The following is a 5,565-nucleotide window of genomic DNA, read 5'->3' on the forward strand; positions in this document are numbered from 1 at the left end:
TATGTCTCCTTGTATAGTGCCACCTAGTGGTGAACTGTGAGGCCTACATCTCCTCTTGGATCAAATTCTAGCCAAGGAGAATAGAAACGTGCGAGGTTACCACTTGCTTACCGTGAGTGATTTGGCCATCAAATACTCCCACTCGTATCTACTGTCTTCACAGAGACGTAGGCAGCAGTTCAGTGCTGACTCTGCTAGATGTCCCAGGGCTTTTCCTGATTATCTGTCACCCTTTGCATCTGTAGGACCAACAACTTGGGGACTGTGCTCCTGGTGGAGTTGTACTTAATTTACAAGTCAAAATTGACCAGTCCTGCCCAGGATGGTGTGGCTCAGTAAAATGAGCACTAGCCTGCAAACTGAAAGGTTGCCGGTTTGATTCCCAGTCAGGGCACATGCCTGGGTTGTGGACCTGGTTCCAGGTTGGAGTATGTGCAAGAGGCAACTGATCAATGTTTCTCACACACATCAATGTTTCTCTCCCTCTCATTCTCCCTCCCTTCCCCTCTGTGTAAAAATAAACAAATGAAGTCTTTTAAAAATCCTTATATCTTGGATAGTTTTGAAAATTATAAATAACATGTACTTAGTGTGTAATAGGTGAATAATAAATGGTAGTTAGTTATAATTACAGTAATAATGTACACCTCTTTGGTTGGCAGCAATCTCTAAACTCCAGGGGATGCAGAAGAGCTGTGGAAGACATGGTATCAGCTGTCGTCTGCACTGGTTGTAAACAGCAGGCTACCACACGGGAGCAAGGGCAGATAATTGGAGGGGGTTATTATTAAGTTCAAAATGTGGGGGTCATGGCCTGTGAGTGCTGCAGGGGCACAGTGCCAGGAAAGATAATAACCATCCTTACGTCTACATAACACTTCAGTGTTTACAATGTCCATTAACATTTATAATTTGACTTATAACAACCCTGAGGTGAGTATTAATGTTATCATCTCCATTTTACAGAGGGAACTGAGGCTCTCAGAGGCAAAGTGACATGCAGAAGGTCACTCTAGGAAGTGGCAAAGGCGGGACTTGAGCTAGGGGCATCCTGACTCAGAGGTGGCCTTTGTTTTTTTCATCCCCCAGAAAGTTTTCTGGATGAGTCTGGACTTGAGAGGGTCTTGAAGGGCAAGAGGTATTGAAGAAGCAATGGAGGCTTTTCAAGCAGTGATATCCATCAGGAATGCAATGGAAAAGAATGGAAAATTAGACCGACACACAATTGGGATCCCTCTGAGAGGGGAAGATGTCCTCATTTTATACACTAGGGATTCCTAACCCAGTCTGGTGGGACGGATGAGGTTGGAGGGCTCCCTGGAGAAAGTGGTACTAAATCTAAGACCAGAATGATGAGCAGTCGGCCAGAGCTCGCAGGCAAAAGAAATATCATGAACACATTGGAGACATGAGCATAGTTCATTCAGGCAGGAGCAGAGTATGGTTAAAAGTGAGGCTGCGGCCAGTTAGGGGAGGGCCTGGCAAACCACTTTAAGATCCTAGACTTGCGGTTCGATTCCCAGTCAGGGCACATGCCTGGGTTGCAGGCCAGTTCCCAGCAGGGAATGCATGTAGGCAACCATACATTGATGTTTCTCTCCCTCTCTCCTTCCCTTCCCCTCTAAAGATAAACAAATAAAATCTTAAAAAAAAAAAAGATCCTAGACTTTGTATCAGGCCACTGAAAACTCAGTGGCGTGTTTACCCAGACAATTTGAGCATTTAGACCAATCACTCTGATTGCAACGTGGAGACTGAATGGCAGGGGCCACACTGGAGGCAGACTGGTGATGAGGCTGATGCTGCAACCCAGGCAAGAAAGGAGGGCTGCCTGGTAGAGGGAACACAGCAAGGATTAGGAAACATAGAGGATTTGGGAGACAGTTTAGAAGGCAGATATGGACTAGAGCTGATGAATTGGAAACTGGGGGTTTCTTTCTTTCCAGAAAGAAAGGAGTTGAGGATGGTTTCTGGTTTCTGGCTGGAGCAGCTGCACGAGGGGCTGTGTCAATCCTTGAGCTGGAGGAGATGAGGGAGGAACAGTCTCTAAAGGGAGAGCAAAGGAGTGAGGCTTCTAAGGGTGAGAGGGATTTAGCAGCTGATGGGGATTTCTTCGTGGAAAAAAGTAGATTTCCCCATTTTATTCACTTGACACATTAGGGACCTACTCTGTGTCAGATTCTAGGATTACAGCAGTGAACCAAACCTTGTCCTTGTCCTCCTGGAGTTCAAGGTCTAGTAGGTGGAGACACATGATAAGCAGAGAAATAAGTGCAGTTTAAATCTGTGTATCAGTGGGCCCACGAGGTTCAAATCCATGTTGTTCAAGGGTCAAGTGTGTATAAATATGTGAAGATATGGTAGGTGCTATGAAGACAAATGAGACGCCATAAAGGAATGTGGGTGATAGAGGCTGCTCTTTGGATATGGGGTGATCAGGGAAGGCCTGTCTGATTTTTAGGCGGAGACCCAAATGAAGTGAAGGAGTAATATGGTGAGGGGCACACCCTTCTTTGGCAAAATAAGGGCAAGTCTCTAAGGTTGAAAGGTTCTCTGCATGCTGTGGCCACTCTAGCCATGGCAGGGGGCGAGGTCAAAAATGGAAGCTGGGCACCCAGTAAAAAACTTGGATTTTACTATAAAACCATTTCCTCCTCCCCTGAAAGGTGAAATTCCCCCAAGTCATTTTTCGAGTACAAGCTTCTGAAGACATGAACTGGCCTTCTTCTCTCCCAGCTCTGCCCCTTAGCAGCTGCACAGCCTTGTGGACGCCACTTGCTTTCTGTGAGGCCGTGTTCTCATCTATAAAATGGGTGTATGAGTACAGAGTCTCTGTTAAGAGATTGCTCAATAGTGTTAGCCTTTTCTTCTCCCTCTGCAAGGATAAAAGACACAAAATGGAGAAAACTGGTTTAATTGAGGTGTGAGAATCTGATACATTTAAGCATGGAATTCTCATAGCTAGACTGCTGGTAGGAAAAGTGTACAGCGTACATTCATGCCTTCACCTCCTTTTTCTTTCCCCTCTTTTCCTTCCCCCAGCTTCCGACCTGGACATATTCGTGTTTCCAAGTGTACCTGCTAAGGAGAGATTGATAATGTACGATTTTCCTGAAGTCCTGATACCCTAAGTTCTGTCTTTTCAAAAAATATATTTTATTGATTATGCCATTACGGTTGTCCCATTTCCCCCATCATTCCCCTCCACCCTGCACACCCCTCCCCCTACACTTCCCCCCTTTAGTTCATATCCATGTGTCACAAATTCTTTAGCTTCTATATTTCCCATACTATTCTTGTCCTCCCCCTGTCTGTTTTCTACCTACCATCTATGCTACTTATTCTCTGTACCTTCTCCTCCTCCCACTCCCCTGATGTTAACCCTCCATATGATCTCCATTTCTGTGGCTCTGCTCCTGATCTAGCTGTCTGCTTAGTTTGCTTTTGTTTTAGGTATGGTTGTTAATAACTGTGAGTTTGCTGTCCTTTCACTGTTCACATTTTTTATCTTTTTTTTCTTAGATAAGTCCCTTTAACATTTCATATAATAAGGGCTTGGTGATGATGAACTTCTTGAACTTGCCCTTATCTGAGAAGCACTTTATCTGCCCTTCCATTCTAAATGAAAGCTTTGCTGGATAGATCAATCTTGGATGTAGGTCTTTGGATTTCATGACTTGGAATACAAAAATATGGAATGCTTCATGAATTTGTGTGTCATCCTTGTGCAGGGACCGTGCTAATCTTCTCTGTATTGTTCCAATTTTAGTATATGTGCTGCCGAAGAGAGCACCCCTAGGTTCTGTCTTGAAGCCTCCTCTTCTTCTGCCTCCAAGCCTTCTTCCCCCACCAATGGACTGTTTACATTTCATTATGGGAGGAAGGAATGAGCAGAAGGGCTGTGGTGGAAGAAATGATTCAATCTGGAGTAGGTTAATTTTTATATAAGCTCGGCCCTTTAAATCCCTGCGAGGGGGCATCTGTGCTGGGAGGGCCACTCCAGCCCTTACCAGATGTTACATGTTGTGATTCTGAATGTTGAGCCTCTGAAGACCACCAATCTAGGATGGGGTATGGGTGGCAGGGTGGGCAAGGTGGGCAGGGTGGGCAGGATAGGTGATCATGTCTGTGCTTGTGGTTTAGATTCACGCCAGAGCTTGGCCTCTGTGGGCAAAGAAAGAAGAGCTCGCGGAAGGAAAGGGAGGTGGAGCAGGGAGCCTCGGGAAGCAGAACCGTGTGACCTTGGCTGAATCACTGTGTGATCAGCCACACCCTTGCTTAATAGCCTTCAGAGGCTCCTGCCACAGGATAAAGTTGAAAAGGCTTAACCTGGCCCTAACCTACAATTTCAGTTGGGTCTGCTACTCGACTCCACCCCCTGCCCAAAATTTCTGCAATGCAGCCTCATTCAAGGCCTCAGAGAGAGGCCTCTTGGAATAGCAAGGCCTCCTTTCAAAAAGAAAAGAAAGGAGTTTCATGCCTTTCTCCCCTGGGTTTCATATATATTGTGAAGGGACGGGGATGGATTCTATAGAAACTAACTTAACAGGGTGATCTGATCGTAAATTCCTAGCTGAGCAGGTCATGGTGGCAAGTCGTGCCCCAGGCATACAACTTCTTTAGTACTAGGTTTACCTTTGCCTCAGGTAAACCCTGTCCATCGTTCCTGTGCATCAAGGTCAACATACCTTTGAAATACCAGAAGAAATGCCCTTTGAAGAAAAAAGAAGAAAAAAAATGCCCCCCAAAGGGGGTTTTAATCCTCAAAAGAGCATATCATCTTGTTAATTATCCAGTAATCCAGTCCCTGCCATGCTCTCTCCAATATTCCTTAATTTGAAATGCATAAAAAGCCTGCAAAAGTGTTATTTTCTAGAGCATTTGAAATCTTACTCCCTGGCAGATTGGCTCAAATAAACTCATAAAAATTTCGTACAAGTTTGGGTGTTCCTTATATTGAAAATACACACACATGCGCACACACAGGATATATAAAAAATAACCTTTGGCCCTGACTGGTGTGGCTCAGTGGGTTGGGCAACGTCCCATAAATGGACAGGTTTGTTGGTTGGATTCTATTCTAGGTCAGGGCACAAGCCTGGGTGGAGGGTTTGGTTCCTGGTGAGGGCACAGGAGGCAACCAAGTGATGTTCCTCTCTCACATTGATGTTTCTTTTTCTTTTGCTTAGATTTTATTTATTTACCTTTAGAGAGAGGAGAAAGAAAGGAGGAGAGGGAGAAAAACATCAGTGTGCAAGAGAAACATTGATTGATTGCCTCTCTCACACCTCCAGCTGGGGACCTGGCCTATAAACCAGACACAAGCCCTGACCGAGAACCAAACTGGCCCCTTTTGGTCTGCAGGCGCGAGCTCAATCCATTGAGCCACACCAGCCGGCGCAAATTGTTGATTCTCTTCCTTTCTCCTTCCCCTTACCTTTCCCTAAAATAAAGAATTTTTTTTAAATTAAGCTTTTCTTCAGCTAAAGAACTAAGAGATATTGTCCCATTTTTCTCTCCCCTTTATGCCCTTCTGCCCTGCAATCCCCTCCCTCCAGCAGTCCT

General features: G+C 45.2%; 1 non-coding gene across 1 annotated transcript; it reads right to left on the bottom strand.

The window, feature by feature from the left end:
• Positions 1-3,686: 3,686 nt before the first annotated feature.
• LOC119052533 (U6 spliceosomal RNA) lies at positions 3,687-3,793 on the bottom strand. The gene has a single exon (XR_005083131.1). It is a non-coding gene; the product is annotated as a U6 spliceosomal RNA (small nuclear RNA).
• Between the last annotated feature and the right edge of the window lie 1,772 nt (positions 3,794-5,565).

This window comes from Artibeus jamaicensis, unplaced genomic scaffold, assembly GCF_021234435.1.
Source record: "Artibeus jamaicensis isolate MK-2021 breed Jamaican fruit bat unplaced genomic scaffold, CSHL_Jam_final scaffold_847, whole genome shotgun sequence".
NCBI classification, from domain to species: domain Eukaryota; kingdom Metazoa; phylum Chordata; class Mammalia; order Chiroptera; family Phyllostomidae; genus Artibeus; species Artibeus jamaicensis.